This window comes from Heteronotia binoei, chromosome 21 (assembly GCF_032191835.1).
Source record: "Heteronotia binoei isolate CCM8104 ecotype False Entrance Well chromosome 21, APGP_CSIRO_Hbin_v1, whole genome shotgun sequence".
Lineage (NCBI taxonomy): Eukaryota > Metazoa > Chordata > Lepidosauria > Squamata > Gekkonidae > Heteronotia > Heteronotia binoei.
Genome location: NC_083243.1, coordinates 67031934 through 67051466, shown reverse-complemented (window position 1 = coordinate 67051466; position 19533 = coordinate 67031934).

The window sequence follows — 19533 nt, the reverse complement described above, 5'->3', positions numbered from 1 at the left end:
TCCTTTGAATTTCTTCCACTCCTTTTTGAATAAATCTAAGTCATAGTCTCTTAAAGTTTTAGTTAATTTGTCCATCTCACTCCACGATAAAACTTTCACAATCCAATCCCATTTCTCTGGTATTGTTCCTTGTTTCCAAAGCTGTGCATACAATGTCCTAGCAGCCTGTAGGGGTTTTCTGACCTGGTCTCACTGGCCACCCAAGTAAGGGTGGGAGTTGCGTTTGGGCAGCCTCGGCTCACCCTCTGACAGGAAGAAATCCGAATCGGAGGTCTTGTAGCCCCAGAAGTCAGTTGTGACTTGGTGTCGCCTTCCATCACCCCCCCTTGTCTCACCGGGCTTGCCTAGCTGGATCATGCTACATGTAAGGGCAGGAGACCGTGCAGCACGTATCTAAACCTCTGAGTGGCTCCCCACCAGAGCTGCTGGAAGAGGGGTGGAAAGGGATCATCTTGAGGCAACTGTGGGGATTGGGGAGGCTGTATGGCAGTGAGCTGGCAGCTTTCCTCCTCAGTGGTGGTAGGAGAGAAGGCCATGGAGGGCTCCCCAATTCTTCAAATCCTGGCTATGGGGCTGCTTTCCAGTGAGATCTAGTAGCCTCATTTCTAACAGGGACCCAGACTGAGAGCATAAATAACAAGCTTAAATGTGAGAAAGCAGTTTCACAAAACAAGAATACACAATAGCAATAAAAATTGTCTCCATCCTCCTGTCTCTTAAATAGAAAGGCCTCATCTATTAAAATGTGCATTCATTTCTAATTGAACAAAAATAAACAAAAAAGTCCGTTCATTAGCCTTTCTCTAGTCACTTCCCTCAAATTGGCCTGTGTTTTTTCTCTAACACCAGGGCCAATTCACTTGGCACAGTTAGTACATTGATGGAACTGTGCAATTTGGCATGTATGGATGCAGAGAATGTGCTGTCTTCACTCTGTGTCAAGTTTGCCACATATTTGCCACACTATCAAAAAGACCTAAGTTGCTTGAGCACTTATTGTAGTAATTATCACTTAAGTTGTAAACTAAATGTGATCAGTTCACCAGTTTAAGCATTTGGGGGGGGGGCTTCCACCAGGATTTCACACTGGGGTCAGTGCCCCCACAGACCTGTTACTTCAATTATGTGTGTTTTTCTTTAAATGACATCTACATTAAAGGATAAAATGTCAGCTTTATTACTTTGGTGTGAGGAGTGAGTCTTGCTGGTTTAAAATTTGAGTCCAGTGGCGCATTTAAGATCAACAAACTTTTATTCAAGGTATAAGCTTTTGTGTGCATGCACACTCAGATACATTGAAATGGAAGTTCCTAGTGCATACATATAGGTAGAGGCTGAACAGCAAAGTAGCATACAAGCATGAAGAAGATGTTTTAAGAGATGAATCCAGGAATAAAAAGCAAAGTTTATGTGGTCACTATTTATTTGGATATAATTCTGGGAGAGGGGGAGGGAACAGTGAAGCAAGTAAATATATAAAAACTGGAAACTTCCTTGGTGGTCTCCAATCCAAGTACTAATCAGTGCTGACCCTGCTTCATTTCTTAGATCTGATAAGACTGGGTTATTCTGAGTCATCCTGGTCAGAGTTTACTGAGCCATCCTGGTCAGTCTTATTAAATCAGTACCTTCATCCTGTACATCAGAAAAATTATTCTCATACCTTCATTGGATACAGACTTTTCTGCAATCAAGCACTGTACAAGCCAGGTTCAATCACATGGTTATTCTACATGGACATAACATTGCTTGGGATATGGTACCTTAATATAGGTAATGATTTCATCAAAAGAACATAAATTAGAGGATCTATAGTCAATATTAAATAATCTTAGCAATTTAGGTATCTGTTTTAATTAATTGATTGATTAATTGATTAATTAAGAGCCCCGTGGCACAGAGTGTTAAAGCTGCAGTACTAAGCTCTGCCCACGGCCTGAGTTCGATCCCCAGTGGAAGCTGGGTTTTCAGGTAGCCAGCTCGAGGTTGACTCAGCCTTCCATCCTTCTGAGGTCGGTAAAATGAGTACCCAGCTTGCTGGGGGGAAAGTGTAATGACTGGGGAAGCCAATGGCAAACCACCTCGTAAAAAGTCTGCCATGAAAACATTGTGAAAGCAACATCACCACAGAGTCAGAAATGACTGGTGCTTGCACAGTGGACCTTTCCTTTTCCTTTTAATTAATACATTAGTTAGCTGTGATAGATTTATGGTCAATTTAAGTAATAAAGATCTCTTATACATAATTTATTTTTTTAACTATCTATTTGGAACCTGGCCTTTGGTACCACCCTCTTTCCATGTTTGGTCACACCCTTTCTCAGAGTTGCCGCTCCCCACAGAAATTAAGAAGTCTATACTCTGGCATGAGTGCACTGAGTCCATATTCTCTGCAGTTGAAATCACCAGTATGAATTGCCCCTAAGCAGTTTGCTAGAATCTGAGACACTTCTAGAATGAGCGAAAATGCAATTTGCTTTGATTATGTATAACTTTCAGAATTGCTTTCATGCTGATTCTGACCTACCAGACATTCATGCAAACATTTATAGATACCCCTTTGATATTTCTTTAAATTATTGAGATTAGAGCAGTCACACTAAATATTTATGGCTGATTGCAACTGCTAGCTGATTTTTTTTAAAAAAAGAACACTGTGAAACTACAGCAGTCTTTAAATGTTTGATTAAGGATACCTTTTATTTATGTCAGCACATAGAAGAGTACAGCTGTACAAAACATACATCACTGTCCAAAGTAAAAAGTCATTAAAATTCATAAGGTTCATTTTCTGACGTTCTCTACAAACTGTAGCAGAGAGTTTGTCACAGAGTTAACATCAGCAATAAAATTATATAACTGCTTGTGTCACATTCCTTGAGGTGCACTCAGAGGCATCTACAATTTTGCAGATTAGTTTTACTTATTTCAAAAATGAACATAAATTATCCTTAATCTTACTTTCTGTAATAGTGGGAAAATGTGTCAGAGGAAATCATCTGTATCTCAGTGCATTTCAGCTAAGACAAGGAAGAGCTTTGGGAATGTTTTGTTTTATTCTCGCCCCCCCCCCCTTTTCAGGCAGCCCTCCGTAAAAGAAAAAGAAACTGTAGAAAAGGGAGATTGACATCATTTGCAGGCAATTCCCTTGTTCAGTAAAACTGATTAGAGCCAAACTTTTTTGACACAAAGGCACTGGCAAAATCTATTCAAGGAATGTCTTCAGAATGTCCTGTAGCCTGAGATGCAGGCTGCAAAAATGAAGCATAGGGGTTTTTTCCCCTCTAACCACCTTTTATACCACCAGTTGTGATCTGCCCTGAGCCCATTATGGGAAAGGGCAGAATATAAGCATACTAAATAAAACAAATAAACAAATAAATAAAACATTTGTGTCTGTGCCTATATGATTCAGAAAAATACAATGGGACTGGAAATCAATTCAGTTTTGTTCTCCATTAAGATAATTTGACTAGCCCTAACTGTTTGCAGCAAAAATGGCCATTGTATGAGGGTGTATATAGCACTTACCTTTGCACATTCCTTGTCAATAGGAACATTCAGATATGGTAGATGGATACTGGTGGGGCTGATGAAACCAGTAATAAACTCATGCTTTCTAAATAAGAATGCTGAAGCTGCCTTATACGAAATCAGACCACCAGTCTATCACTATCAAAATCATTATTGTCTATTCAGACTGGCAACAGCTCTCCAGGTTCTCAAGTGGAGCTCTTACACATCACCTACCACCTGATCCTTTCAACTAGAGATGCCAATGATTGAAACTGGGACTTTATTTATTTATTTATTAGATTTATATCCCACCCTCCCCGATGAAACAGACTCAGGGTGGCTCACAGGCAAGAAAACATTTACATAGACCAATTAAAACAAGCGTAAACATTAAACAATAAGATTTTAAAACAGTACAGGTGCTATATCAAAATGGTTTGAAAATGATGATATATTTCACAATTTCATGACCATTACTTCCAGGTGTTCCATAGATGCATAAGATCCAGGTCTATGCTTCAGGGTGGTCAGTTCCCTGTGTTCAGTGTAGCAGTCTCTGATCTTAACAGTCAAAGGCTTGGTAGAATATCCCGTTGCATGACAAGCACTAAGCCATAGCTTTCCCCATAAATTAATTTTAAAGGTGCAACTGGATATTCTCTTATTATTTTCTATAAGGGCAAACCCAGCTTCACTTAAGTAATAGTGTTTTTATCTGTTGGTTATTTAGATATTTATACTTTGCTTTTCTCCCCAAAGGTGATTCATGGTGGCATGCAACAATGTCCCTGAGCCACTTGTGGGAAGGGCGGGATATAAATTCTAAATAAATAAAAAAAAATGTTCTCCCCCTTCTTCATTTTTTCTTCACAACAACTCTTTGTGGCAGGTTAAGCTGGGAACTAGCCCAAGGCTACCAAGTGAGCTTCCATAGCCGAGTAGGGATTCAAACAGTCTCAGCTATACTTATTGCCCAGTTACCTACCCATTGGCTGGTAACAGATGGGCAGTTTGGGGAAGATAGGAGGCATCCCAAATCGGGACAGCTCAGAAAGAACCATCCTGAACCGTCCACACGCTCACCCACAAGCCAGTCCCATCTCATCTGCGGGGCAACTTGGTGCAATCAGATGGTTGTTGCACACCATTCCCTTGGCACAGTTTGGTTTTTTTTCCCATACATTTTTAGTGGTCATGCACATATGCATGCTCAGTTTATTAAAAAAAAATGGAAGTGGCTTGGGGCAGCTTGGCAGGTTCACACCACCAAGGCGCCTTGCTTATGCACTTCCGCATCCAGACTCTGAAGAGATGACTGGCATGCAGCTCAAACATTTGCTACCACTTGAGTTGCTCTGAGGATGCCAGAAAACAGGGTGAGTATGGGATGGGGACGGGCAGCAGATGTTAGTGTTTGGAAGGATTTTTCATGTCCGTTTCTGAGGTGACTCTGAGTCAGCCCAAACTGCCCATCTGTTATCAGCCATCTTGACTCTAGCTAGCTCTTCCTGGCAACTCACCCCCCCACACACACACAGCCTATATGTAAAGCCCAAGGAAATCTGTTTCAATGTATCTGATGCACATGGAAGCTTATACCCAGAATTAAACTTTGTTGGTCTTAAAGGTGCCACTAGACTCAAATTTTATTCAGATTCTAGTATGTCGTTCTTATTACTAGATGACAATGACTCTCAACCTTGAGTATATTCAGAAGTCAAACAGGAGGGGATTGTGCAAACAAGTAAATGTCAAAAAACACTAGGGCACACAGTCCAAAAAATATCGCAAATACTTGTTCAAGATACAATACTCAATTATACATTTAGTCACATATGCTGACTCACACAAAACAACAAGCAACCTTTAAGCATTTTGCAAGGAGCACCAACTCTATTTGATGTTGCTTGAGTAAACATAGATTTTTACGCACATTCTGAAGGGCTCTGTAGAGCTCCAATAATCAAAAGAAAGTCCAAAAGTCCCCTTGAAATGGAACAGCGCAATGGTACACTGGTAAGTATCCATTTCCCTTATTCACTTCCTTGGTCACATGCGTGCTGAAGGGGCTAAAGCAAGTGATACAATCACATCACACCCATTGAGTCAAGCACAGACTGCTGGCATCTCCAAACGTGTTATTTGCAACATCAAATGGAGCTGGTGCTCCTTGCAAATTGCTTAAAGGTTGCTTGTTGTTTTGTGTGAGTCAGCATATGTGAATAAATGTATAATTGAGTATTGTAGCTTGAACAAGTATTTGCAGCATTTTTTGAACTGTGTGCCCTAGTGGTTTTTGACATTTATATTCAGGTCAGCATTTTGAATCTCTCTGACTTTCACTCACACACACATTCCACTGTCTCTCTCACACACACATCTCTGCCACTCTCCCACTGAAATTGGAAATGATTCCTCTGAGTTTGTTTGACCCTGGAAGTCCCTTGACCCTATGATTCTGATTCTAGCTGTATCAGACTGATTTCAGTTTATTTTAAAGAATTATCAGTGTAAGAGTTGCTATGATGGAACAATGAAATATAGAAAGAAAATGTAAAGAGCTTGTTTCAGGATCTTCCACCACTCTGCCTTTTATGGCAAATCCAGGCAGTAGCTCTCTCCATTTCTTGTACAGTGATCTAATGAGACTGCATAATGTGTCTCAAGAAAAAAAAAAAAGCATTTTTTTCCACCTCTCCTTCATGCTCAGTTAGTAGGAATCAAAGAGTTGTGTGACTGAATGCAAGGAAGCAAATTTAGGAACACCAGTAGATAATTGAAACTGCAATGGCAGCAGCCATTGTAGAGATCAGCCATTGTTTTAGGAAGTAATACAATAGCAAAGGTACTGGTGTATTAAGCACAATATATCCTTCAAAACCTCACCAGATGAATTATCACTCTCACACAAAAAGTGTGTAAACAAACATTTAGTGCACAGTTTATAATAAGTCCATACAGCAAAATAATAGAACGAACACCCACACGATGCTCCCACAGACTGTTTTCTAAAGTCATGTCTCAGAGGCACTGCCTTCAGCCGCTTCTTGCAGTTCAGAATCTGGGTGGAGACAAGGGCATCGTTCTGCACAACTTTTCACAGAGTTCAAAAGACCGTATTTCCTGGATTTCCTACAGTTTCGTTGGTTTCATCCTTCATCAGTCTTCTCTCAATGCTGTTTTAACAGAAGCCATAGTACAAAGAATTAAATCACGGATCAACGTGTACATGCTCAAGTCTCTGCTACCAGCTCTACTACCAAGGCATCATGCCCTCTTAGGTTCTTGACTGTATTTTGTATTGCATTAGGTAAGACGCACTCAAAAGCTCTTCAGCATTATTTTAAAAGAAAAAAATAATATTGTCAATAAAAGTATTTATGTACCTGTCACTAACTGTAGAGATGGAGTTACCCAGTGAGTAGAATTGTCACATGAATCTAGACTTCAGCACTACAGAACACAAAACAGCTTCAAAAAGTGCTGAAATCAATTTTGTTCCTGAGCCTCTGTCAAGAACAAAACAGCTGGAAATATTTTTACATCCGTTCTTATCCCATGTCCTGAAACAAATTTAGAAAACTATTCATTTATCAATAAATCATACCATAGGGATACATTTCACACTGGACAATCCAGACAAACAGACTCACATCTTGAACTGAACTCAGAAGTCAATAATTTGGGGATAGTTATCATTTGAGTTTAGTGTATACACAGTTCCCATAATGTCACAATATGTCTGCTGAGGAAAGAAAAAAGAAGAGGAATGACAGATGCGTAACCAGGAAGTAGAATAAAATTCGAGTCCAGTAGTACCTTTAAGACCAGAAAAAATTTTCAGGGTGAAAATTTTGTGAGTTAAAGCTCAGTCTGTCAGATACAAATAAAATGAAGTTCCATCAGCCCTTATTTCCAGGTCAGAGAACTGATGGAACCTCATTCTATTAGTATCTGACAAAGTGAACTTTGACTCACAAAAGCTTATTCCCTGGAAAATTCAGCTGGTCTTTAAGGTGTTAAAGGGATCGAATTTTATTCTACTACTACTACTACTACAGATTAACTTGGCTACCCCTCTAAAACTCTGCCAGAAATTAACTTTTATTGACCTAACAAAGGTACAAAATAGAAAAGAGGAAGCAAAATAGTAGCAGTAGAAGACAGCAAGACTGAACTATTCAATGGCAACAATACAGTAGCAATTTTCTGGTGGCAATATAGAAAAGCATATTTATTTTTATGCAAACCTACTATTCATCTGTGATACTTTTAGCCAATGCCCAATTAAAGTTACTTTTGACCCAGATTGTTTTCCTAGTGCAGAGAAAACAACCCAGAATGGAAAAGTACATGTGGGTTTGGCCAGAAAGGGACAAAATGATGCAAAGGATGAGCAAGGAATGATGTTCAGGACTGGAAAGGAAGGAATCCCTAGCAAGGTAAGGTTGCTATGGAAGAACAATTGACTATAGGGCTGGCCATCCAAGAATAGGGAAAGGTGAAGCTAAAAGAAGGGAGAATATAGAAAGATGTGAGTAGCCAGAAAGAGAAAGACAATGGGAGAAGGGGAAAAAAATTATGTCTGTGTTAACAAGTATGTCTAGAAAATATGGACATATGAAGCTGCCTTATACTGAATTGGACCCTTGGTCCATCAAAGTCAGTATAATCTACTCAGACTGGCAGCGGCTCTCCAGGGTCTCAAACTGAGGTTTTTCAAGTCTATTTGCCTGGACCCTTTTTAGTTGGAGATGCCAGGGATTAAACCTGGGACCTTTTGCTTACCAAGCAGATGATCTACCACTGAGCCACCGTCCCTCCACCCTTATACTGAATCATACCCTCAGTCCAGGCAGGAGGAAGGTGGTGGGCCTAGCTTGCCTGGAAAATTATGGATGTTTGTATGCAAATGCTAGAAGTGTTCGAAGTAAAATTGGTGAATTGGAATGTTTAGTGTTGGGAGAAAACAGACATTGTGGGAATTTCAGAAACTTGGTGGAATGAGGAGAATCAGTGGGACACGGTGATTCCTGGATATAAGTTATATCGGAAGGATAGGGAAGGAAGGGTTGGAGGTGGGGTGGCTCTGTTTGTCAGAGAGGATATACGGTCAAGTAAGACTGAGGTCAGAGAATCAGATTCCCTTTTAGAAATGTTTTGGGTTGAAATAGAGGGCCCAAAAGGAAATTTAACTATGGGACTTTGTTATCGCCCACCAAATCAAAAGAGAGAGGACGATTATAATATGATGGAAGGCTTAAAGATAGTGGCTAAACGTAAAAACTGTGTCATAATAGGTGATTTTAACTACCCACAGATTGATTGGGTCAATATGTGTTCTGGTCGAGAGAAAGAGATTGAGTTTCTTGATGCTCTCAATGACTGTGCTATGCAACAGATGGTCTCAGAACCTACCAGGGGTGGGGCAATCCTGGATTTGGTCCTAAGTAATGCCCAAGACTTGGTGAGAGATGTAAAAGTGACTGCGCCACTTGGAAGCAGTGACCATAATGTTATTGATTTCACCGTTTGTATAAATAGGGAGTTGTCCAAAAAGACCGCCACAACCATGTTTAACTTTAAAAGGGGTAAATTCACTGAGATGAGGAGGCATGTGAGGAGGAAACTGAAAGGAAAGGTAAATACGGTCAAAACCCGTGGGGAAGCTTGGAGACTAATTAAAACTATAATCCTAGAAGCTCAGATAAAATACATACCACAAGTTAGGAAAGGCACAAACAGGCATTAAAAAGGCCAAAATGGTTAACAAATAAAGTAATGGAAGCTGGAAGAGGTAAGAAGGACTCCTTTAAGCAGTGGAAAACCAGTCCAAGTGAGATTAGTAAAAGGGAACACAGGCTGTGGCAAATCAAATGCATGACTGTGATCAGGCAGGCAAGAAAGGACTATGAGGAGCATATTGCAAAAAACATAAAGACCAACAATAAAAATTTCTTCAAATATATTAGAAGTAGGGGGGCGGAGCTTGGCTGCTGTGGTGGCAGCACACGCTTCAGGAGAGCTCCGTCCGAAACCTCATTATTCCTTTATTTTTGGATAATTACGAATTGTTTGAGAATTTATCTGGCCTCAAGTATTTCGCCTGGATATCATCGGTATAAACACCAGGTGTAATTTCGATAATGTCCATGCTGGGTTCCAGAAATAAACATCTCTTCGCAAGTATGAGCAAACGGACTAAACGCCAGCGAACGAGCCCAACAGCTGCTGGGGAGTCGGTGCCAAAGAAAACACGCAGCCTCAAAGTTTCAAAACAGCTACTGTTAACTGCCTGTCCATTCCAGCAAACAAAAGTAAGTAAGACCCCGGAATTAATTTCTGAAAGGACTGTAGCTGTTGAGGAGGGGTGCCTTAAAACTTGTCTCCCCGGGGAGAAGTATACGACGCCATCTTCCCCCAGCGGTTTGGGAGAGGCAATGAACACCAAGTCGGTGCGAAATGTAGCAACTTGCACAGACACTCTGGAACTGGCCAGTTTCCAAGAGCTTAAGGACATGTTTTGTAAGCAATGTGTGCTGGTCTCGAAAACCTTGACAATGATGTTTAACAGGCAACAACGAACAACCAGACAACTGGAAGCTCTGTGCGCCCATGTGCAGTCACTATCAGCTAGAGACAAGTGTCCCAGTGGGGAGGGGCCCCCCGGCATTACTACGGAAACAACAAGGAAGACAGAGAGAAAGATCCAACCATGCAAGATTTTTCTCTCTATTTTTCAAAACAGACTGAATCATGGAAGGTGGCATAGCAGAAATAGGGCTCAATCATCTTTGTCAAGCTTGTTGCGCTGTTCCTTTCATGCGGTGGACCTTCTGGAAGTCACAAGACTAAGTGCCCCCCCTCGCTGGTTAAATATAATGCTATCTTTCCGCGAGGATGTGATTCCAAGCATGCTACTCAAGTCTCTTCCTCTCCTGCAAAGTTTTGGGATAAGATGCAGAAGAGTTTACTTTGAACCTCCAATAATCTCTTTTACTCAAACTCAGAAGAACAAGCATGCTAGTAAATCTGAAACCCCTTCCTGTAAACCTGAGTGCCCAGATATGCAGCTTCTAGACCCGACATTTGAGTTGCAACTACAGGACTCCTTTGCGGATTTATCTCTGACAGACCAGGGGGCTGTAATTTCAAATCTAAAGGAGCTAGTGAAGGACTTCGAGAAGCTGCAAGGAAACTCAGGTGGTACTCTGGTGCAGGCTCCTGATCCATCTTACCCTACAGAATCGGATTCTTTGCTGTCTAGCAATTTCTCTAAAATAATACAGCAAGCCTGCCTGGGTCAATTTGAACAAACTGAAAAAAAGACATTGCTGGACCAAGCCAAGTCATTGGAATGCAACTCTGCCTGCAGTTTTCCCCTGGACATCTGGAAAGAAACTCCCACGAACTTTGACGTGCTGGAAGGAGTGGCAATTAATCAGACATCCGTCTCTAAGGTTACTCACTCAGATCAGCTGTGCCTAATGGATGTCGAAGAACAGCCGGTGATATCCTCGCTGTTAACCCCTTCACAGCCTTCCAACCAAGAGCTGATTGTGCTCACAGGAGAGATAGAGCCAAATGTGAGTACAGAATTTTTAGTGGATGCTGACCACAGTGCAGGGCCATCCTCCACCCCAGGTATTGAGGTTTCCTCTCTCACTGCTAAGGAGGAAGACCAACATGCAACGCATGGATCTGGCAACACTTTGGAAGTGATGGAGGGCACTGAGGAAAAAGACCTTTAACAGCAATGGAGAAGCTCCCCAACCTTCTCCCTTAAACCTTCTGTGCTGGAACATTGCAGGCTGGCACTCAAAGAGGGAGCATAGTGATTTCCTGGACTTTATCTCTTCTTTTGACGTCATCTGCCTGCAAGAAAGTTGGTGTGCTTATAAACCGTTTGTTGATGGGTATGCCTCCTATACATTGCCGGCCTTAGAAAGCAAAAGAATGGGCCGTAGGAAGGGGGGTCTAATTACGTTTATATCTAATGCCCTTAACTGCTGCTCAGAACAGTTAGCCTCCTTTGGGGAATATGCGTTAACTTTAAAACTAAGTACTAACACTGAATCATTACTGCTGGTAAACGTGTATTTACCCCCACGTTCCCTGAAGCAGGAGGTAGAAATCCTAATGAAGTGTTTTCATGAATATTTGGATGTGCTGCATGAAACCTATATGGCAGACTACACAATTGTTGCAGGGGATTTTAATGCAAGGCTAGGGCTCTCAGATGAGCATCTGTTCAGTGCAGCCGGATTGGCTCCAGTGGATTGGCCAGTCATATACCCCCTTAGTGACAGGATATCCAAAGACAGTAAGTGGAACCTTAGAGGTCTAAGGTTGGCACAGATATGCCAAAAGTTAAATTTAAACATCTTAAACGGAGCTTGGAACGACCAACCAGCAGAGCTAACATACTGGGGGTCTCGTAGCCCCTCTTTAATTGACTATTTTTTAGTATCAAACTCTTTGGCCGAGCTAATTAAGGACTTTAGTGTCCCCACTAGATCAGAAAGTGACCATCTCCCTCTAAAATTGGAATTAAACCTTGGTCCCACTGCCAAACGATTAACAATAAGTCCCTGTTCAGCAATGGAAGGAGTATTCCATGGTCACAGCAAGTGTGTGTTAAAATGAAGCATATTTTAGAATCCAAGGAAATGGTTGAGTTGCAGCAGGAAATACTAGAGGCAGATACTGATAAGGTGAATGGTTACAACAAGCTAGTTAAAATCTTGAAACCCAATTTGATTCAAGAAGCAAAATTCCACCTAGAGTCTGGATACCGAGGGCACCTAAACGAATGGTATGAGCTCTCAGGAAATCCCTCAATGATTTGTTTTTGAAGTTAAAATTGACCGATAATTGGCTAGACAGAGTTAAATATAAGCAAGTAAAAAGACAATACAAGTTCTTGATTAAACAAAAGAAAAGAGATTATGTTAAAGAAAATTGGCTAAAATTATTTATGGCTGCCAAAAATAAAAATCCGACCTGTTTTTGGAACGAATTAAACTGGTTACAACGGAAAGGCCCCTACTGTCCCAAGTATTTTATTAGCCCTAAAGAGTGGGAGATCCACTTTAGTAAGCTATATAATGCTGGGCTAGACTCCAAAGTTTCTCCTCTATTACATCTAGAGTTAACAGACTGCCCTAAGTGGGAACCGGTTACCTGTTTAGAAATTGAACTGCTGATAAAGCAGATCAGAAGTGGGAAAGCCCCAGGGTCGGATGGTGTCCGGATAGAACTGATAAAATCGTACCAGGACTGGTGGACGCCTGTTCTGGCTTCCCTATTCACCTTTATAGATGAAACAGGTAAAATGCCAGAGGAATGGAGCAAGGCTATAGTATCTCCTATATATAAGAAAGGCGGGAGAGAGAAGCCTGAAAACTACAGGCCAATCAGCCTTTTAAACATTACGGGGAAACTATATGCCTTACATCTACGGGAGAAATTAACAACCTGGATGGAAGAAAATCACATCCTGGCAAATGTACAAGCAGCCTTTAGAAGAAATCGCTCTCACTTGAACAACGTGCTAATACTGAAATTCCTAGTCGATAAGCAGGCTGCAGTAAAGGGCTCTCGTTTATACGCAGCGTTTATAGATTTTAAAGCAGCCTTTGATTCTGTACTAAGGGACAAGCTGTGGCGCCAACTGTACAGTACATCAATTGACCGTAGACTCCTATTTCTCATGATGAAACTGTACGAAAATTCTAGTATGCAGGTAAAATGCACACCCCAAGGTCATCTGACTCATCCAATTCAAACAAGTAAAGGTGTCAAACAAGGCTGTATATTAGCCCCGCAACTTTTTAATTTGTACATTAATAGCATTGTAGGGTATTTTACCGACCCCGGTCTGCATCCCCCTAAGATTGGGAAGATTGCTGTGCCCATCTTGATGTATGCAGACGACGTGTTACTACTGTCAAGAACCCAAGTTGGTTTGCGTAGGTCGCTCAGAATGCTTTCTCTCTTTTGTCTGGACACTGATCTAGTCGTTAACAGGGACAAGTCTAAAATTATTGTCTTCACTAAAAGATTCAGAGAAATGATTTGGCGTTTCAATGATGAAAAACTGAAACAAGTTAAAACATACAAATATCTGGGGGTTGTTTTTCATCATACAGGATCTTACCAAGGGCACATTGACAACGTACACTGTAACGCCCAACGCACGGTGCTTGCTCTGCAGGAGTTTTACACTTCCAAGGGCGCTTATAACGCCTTAGCGGCGATTAAGGTTTACAATGCTAAGGTTATACCCCAATTAATGTACGGAGCTGAGATTTTCTTGTATAATAAAATAACTTAGTTGGAGATGGTTCAATCGAAGTTTGTACGATGTATCCTACAGGTGCCAAAATATGCCTCATCTATTGCAAATAGGCTGGAAACGGGGCTTCCAAGCCTCTCCACAGTAATGTGGAATAGAGGTTTGAGTCTCCTTCTAAGGGTGCGGGCGAATCCGGATGATATAGTACATCAAATCTTCTATGACTCATTTGTTAGCAATTGGTTGAGGAAATTAAATTCCAAACTAGAGGAATGTGATCTGAATATTGATTCCCTAGTCCTCATGTTCAAGAACGGGGCAAAAGTAATTATCAGAGACCGATTACTGGAATTGGAGTTAAAACAATCTCTGGCCAGAGTTGGGGGGACGTATATCCCAACCTTTTTTACAAGTGATCTTAAATGTGCCAGGTATCTAGAAAAGATACAGCCAATTAAGATCAGGCGGATGCTGTCCTTGGCACGCCTGAACATTCTTGACACAGCAGTACTGAGGGGCCGTTTCCACAAGATCCCGTTAGAAGACAGGATCTGTCCGTGCGGCCTGGAGGAGGTCGATACGGTTCCCCATCTCATTCTGAACTGTCTTTTCCATACAGAGGCAAGGTACAGACTTCTGCGGAACCATCTAATGCTAGCTAAATCTTTAAATCAGGCCCAAGTCATTTACTTCCTCTTAGGGGATGGGAGTGATCAACTTTCTCTGGATCTTGCTAAGTTTCTATATGTTACCGACCTTGACAGGAAGAAATTTAATGCTGTTTGTATTTGAAAGAAGATGCCCTTAGTTAAGTGCTGCCTACGTCAGATAATTTTATTACAATTTTGATGGTTGTACATAGTTTTATATTGTTATGTTATATTTTAGCTTGGTGTTGTGTTGTACTGTTATTGATAAGTTGTGTTGTTGTTGTTGATTGGCCTAGAGCCGCAATAAACTGACTGACTGACTGACTTAGAAGTAGGAAACCAGCCAGGGAGGCAGTGGGGCCCTTGGATGACCATGGGGTAAAAGGATTACTGAAGAAGGATAGGGAAATGGCTGAGAAACTGAATGGATTTTTTGCCTCCGTCTTCACTGTGGAAGATGAGAACTTTTTGCCCACCCCAGAACCACTAATTTTGGAAGGGGTGTTGAAAGACCTGAGTCAGATTGAGGTGACAAGAGAGGAGGTCCTACAACTGATGGACGAATTAAAAACTAATAAGTCACCGGGTCCGGATGGCATACATCCGAGAGTTCTGAAAGAACTCAAAGTTGAACTTGTGGATCTTCTAACAAAAATATGTAATCTTTCATTGAAATCTGCCTCCGTTCCTGAGGACTGGAAGGTAGCAAATGTCACCCCCATCTTTAAAAAGGGCTCCAGAGGAGATCTGGGAAATTACTGGCCAGTCAGTCTGACTTCAATACCGGGAAAGTTGGTAGAAAGCATTATCAAGGACAGAATGAGTAGGCACATTGATGAACATGGGTTATTGAGGAAGACTCAGCATGGGTTCTGTAAGGGAAGATCTTGCCTCACTAACCTGTTACATTTCTTTGAAGGGGTGAACAAACATGTGGACAAAAGAGACCCGATAGATGTTGTTTACCTTGAGTTCCAGAAAGCTTTTGATAAAGTTCCTCATCAAAGGCTCCTTAGAAAGCTTGAGAGTCATGGAGTAAAAGGACAGGTCCTCTTGTGGATCAAAAACTGGCTGAGTGATAGGAAGCAGAGAGTGAGTATAAATGGGCAGTCTTTGCAGTGGAGGACGGTAAGCAGTTGGGTGCCGCAGGGCTCGGTACTGGGTCCCATGCTCTTTAACTTGTTCATAAATGATTTAGAGTTGGGAGTGAGCAGTGAAGTGGCCAAGTTTGCAGATGACACTAAATTGTTCAGGGTGGTGAGAACAAGAGAGGATTGTGAAGAACTCCAAAGGGATCTGTTGAGGCTGGGTGAGTGGGCATCAACGTGGCCAAGTGCAAAGTAATGTACATTGGGGCCAAGAATCCCAGCTACAAATACAAGTTGATGGGGTGTGAACTGGCAGAGACTGACCAAGAGAGAGATCTTGGGGTCGTGGTAGATAACTCACTGAAAATGTCAAGACAGTGTGTGTTTGCAATAAAAAAGGCCAACGCCATGCTGGGAATTATTAGGAAGGGAATTGAAAACAAATCAGCCAGTATCATAATGCCCCTGTATAAATCGATGGTGCGGTCTCATTTGGAGTACTGTGTGTAGTTCTGGTCGCCGCACCTCAAAAAGGATATTATAGCATTGGAGAAAGTCCAGAAAAGAGCAACTAGAATGATTAAAGGGCTGGAACACTTTCCCTATGAAGAAAGGTTGAAACGATTGGGACTCTTTAGCTTGGAGAAACGTCAACTGTGGGGTGACATGATAGAGGTTTATAAGATAATGCATGGGATGGAGAAAGTAGAGAAAGAAGTACTTTTCTCCCTTTCTCACAATACAAGAACTCGTGGGCATTCGATGAAATTGCTGAGCAGACAGGTTAAAACAGATAAAAGGAGGTACTTCTTCACCCAAAGGGTGATTAACATGTGGAATTCACTGCCACAGGAGGTGGTGGTGGCCACAAACATAGCCATCTTCAAGAGGGTTTTATATAAAAATATGGAGCAGAGGTCCATCAGTGGGTATTAGCCACAGTGTGTGTATGTGTGTGTGTGTGTGTGTGTATATATATATATATATATATATATATATATATATATATATATATATATATATATATATATATATATATATATATATATATATAAATTTTGCCACTGTGTGACACAGAGTGTTGGACTGGATGGGCCATTGGCCTGATCTAACATGGTTTCTCTTATGTTCTTATGTTCCATCAAAGTCAGTATTGTCTACTCAGACTGACAGCACTCTCCAGGGTCTCAAGCTGAGATTTTTCATGCCTATTTGCCTGGACCTTTTTAGTTGGAGATGCCAGGGGTTGAACCTGGGACTTTCTGCTTACCAAGCAGATGCTCTACCACTGAGCCATTTGACTAACCACAGTTTTCAGAATTGTAATTAAAAGCTACCATTTTTCATTTTTTTCCTGCACAAAAGAGGCTTGAATCTAAACACTTGCAAAAGCTAGTGCAGTGTTTTGTGTCATCATAATTTTTGGAATCATATGCCACTGTGCTGATTGGCATCAAAGTCTGCATCCCCTTCCTTATGTATACTTAATACGATGTACTGAGACACCAGCTCATTTATAAGCCTAAAAACTCTTTTCTGCTGAAGGAATGAATATCTATTGATTTCATGCTGCATAAATATCTAAAATATCCATCATTTCTTTTCACCTTGGAATTATGTTTTCAAACCATCACAACAAGCACACAAATAACATGTGCATGGCAAACTAATTTCTGAGCCTTCTGCTATGATAAAGGTATAGAAAAAGGCAGCAGAACTAATATAAAATGCATGAGATTGTTGATTTTTCCACTTATGGAATACAAAATCTTTATCACTATTATGCCTAGAAAAGATGACAACTTAACAACTGAAAGTCCAGCATTTTGCGCCTTGGGCAATGGGTGTTCTTTTAGAGGAGAAAAAAAAAGTGGAAGACTTATAGTGAAAAATGTGGCTACTTGAAATGAATACAATACAGACCAACAAGCCTAGACTAAGATCTTTGTTTCTGCAGGGGACCCACCCTGCAGACCCTGGCAGTGTTATCCTCATGGCTTTTAATTTTCCAGTTTGGATGACTTGATTAATCTCTCAGCTGGTCATCCTCAGACACAAACTGTGAAGAGATCTGCAGTGATTGTCTTTGTCTGGTAATAACTGAAAAGTTTCTAGTATTAATTATACTCCTCAAAAAACAGCTCAGCTGGAGTTCAAAAGCTCACCCTAATGCTCTTTGATCCCCAACCCCTCAAAAAACACAAAGTCACAAGTCTCAGAAGAAACAAAAGATTTAAGGATTTTTAAACTCAGTCATTTTGTTGTCATAGCCACAATTCTAAGGAGAAGAGAGGCATTTCTGTATAGATGCCACATCCCTTCTTGACAATTTCTACTAGCCAGATTGTGTGTCTGATTAGGTCAGGAGACTGAATTATGATTTTTCCTTCTCATGCATTGATCCTAAGGTTATACCATGGATCACCACAATAGCCAGTCACATACAAGGATGCTCACGTACCTATCAGTTTGGCTCACATTCTATGTACTGGACACTAGGAAATGGGGTATTTTTTTGTTCAGAGATCTAGCTGTTCACTTCTAACTCTTGTCTCTTATTGAGAGAACTTCTTAGGAGTTGATGCTGCCACTTGAGTACACATACATCTAGATCAGGGATGGCCAAACTGTGGTTTGGGAGTCACATGTGGCTCTCTCACACATACTGTGTGGCTCTTGAAGACCCCACCACCTCATTGGCTGGCTTGGAGAAGGCATTTCTCTCTTTAAATCACTTTTCTAAGCCAAGCCGGCTGGCAGCTTGGAGAATGCATTTAAAGTTAAAGTTGCTTTCTTTCTACCTCCCTCCCCTTCCCCATCTATTTGCCTGCCTTGCAGCTCTCAAACATCTGATGTTCATGTCTTGTGGCTCTCAAACATCTGATGTTTACTTTATGTGACTCTTTTATTAAGCAAGTTTGGCCACCACTGATCTAGATTAAATTGAAATTCAGAGTAGAGGTTAATTTAGAAAGTGTCCTCAACATATTAAATGCTGTGTGCAGTTTTAAAATGAGAGAAGGGAATTTTTCCCCTTGAGAGTGCAGCTAGTTTCACTTGCTTGCTCACTGTATCAGTTCTTGTTTCCAGAAAACTGTATGACGAATACAAATGAAAATCACTGGCAAAAAAAAAGAAAGACTGACAGAGAGAAGGGGGAGAAAGAAAGAAAGAAAGAAAGAAAGAAAGAAAGAAAGAAAGAAAGAAAGAAAGAAAGAAAGAAAGAAAGAAAGAAAGAAAGAAAGAAAGAAAGAAAGAAAGAAAGAATACTGTCTGACAGAGAGAGGGGGGAATAAAAGCAAATAGAAAGGAAAAAGAAAGACTGACAGGAAGAAAGAAATAATGAATGAATGAAAGGGAGAGAGGGGAGACAGTTGGAAACAAATTGAGAAAGTAAGAGAGAGAGAGAGAAAGGGAAGAAAGAAAAGGAAGAAAGCAAAAGGAAGGGAAGGAGTGAAAGAAAGAAGGAAAAAAGTAAGAAAGTAACATAAAAGAATGGAAAAGAAATAACGAAACGGAAAGAAAGGGGATGGGAGTAACTCACCTGTAAAACTGCTGACTCCCAGGAAGTCCACACTCTGCAGCTTGGCCTCAAGCCCTGCAGGACCGCAGGACATCGCCAGGCTCCTGCGCGATCGCGGCTGGCCTCTCCAAGCCCCACAGGAAGTTGCCAGGCCCCTGTGCAAGTGCGGCTGACCTCTCCAAGCCCCATGGGACTGTGGGAAGTCACCATGCCCCTGCACGATCACAGCTGGCCTCTCCAAGCCCCGCGGGACCACGGGAAGTCGCGAGGCCCCCGTGTAAGTGCGGCTGGCCTCCCAGAACCCCACAGGACAGTGGGACGTCAGGAGGCCCTTGCGCAAGCGCAGCTGGCCTCCTTGAACCCCACCAGCTAGCCGGGGGGAGCTACCTGGGCTGAGCCGGAATGCTGGTCTAGGCAGACGGAATGCTGCCAATGCCAGCCGGAACGGCGTTCTGGTGC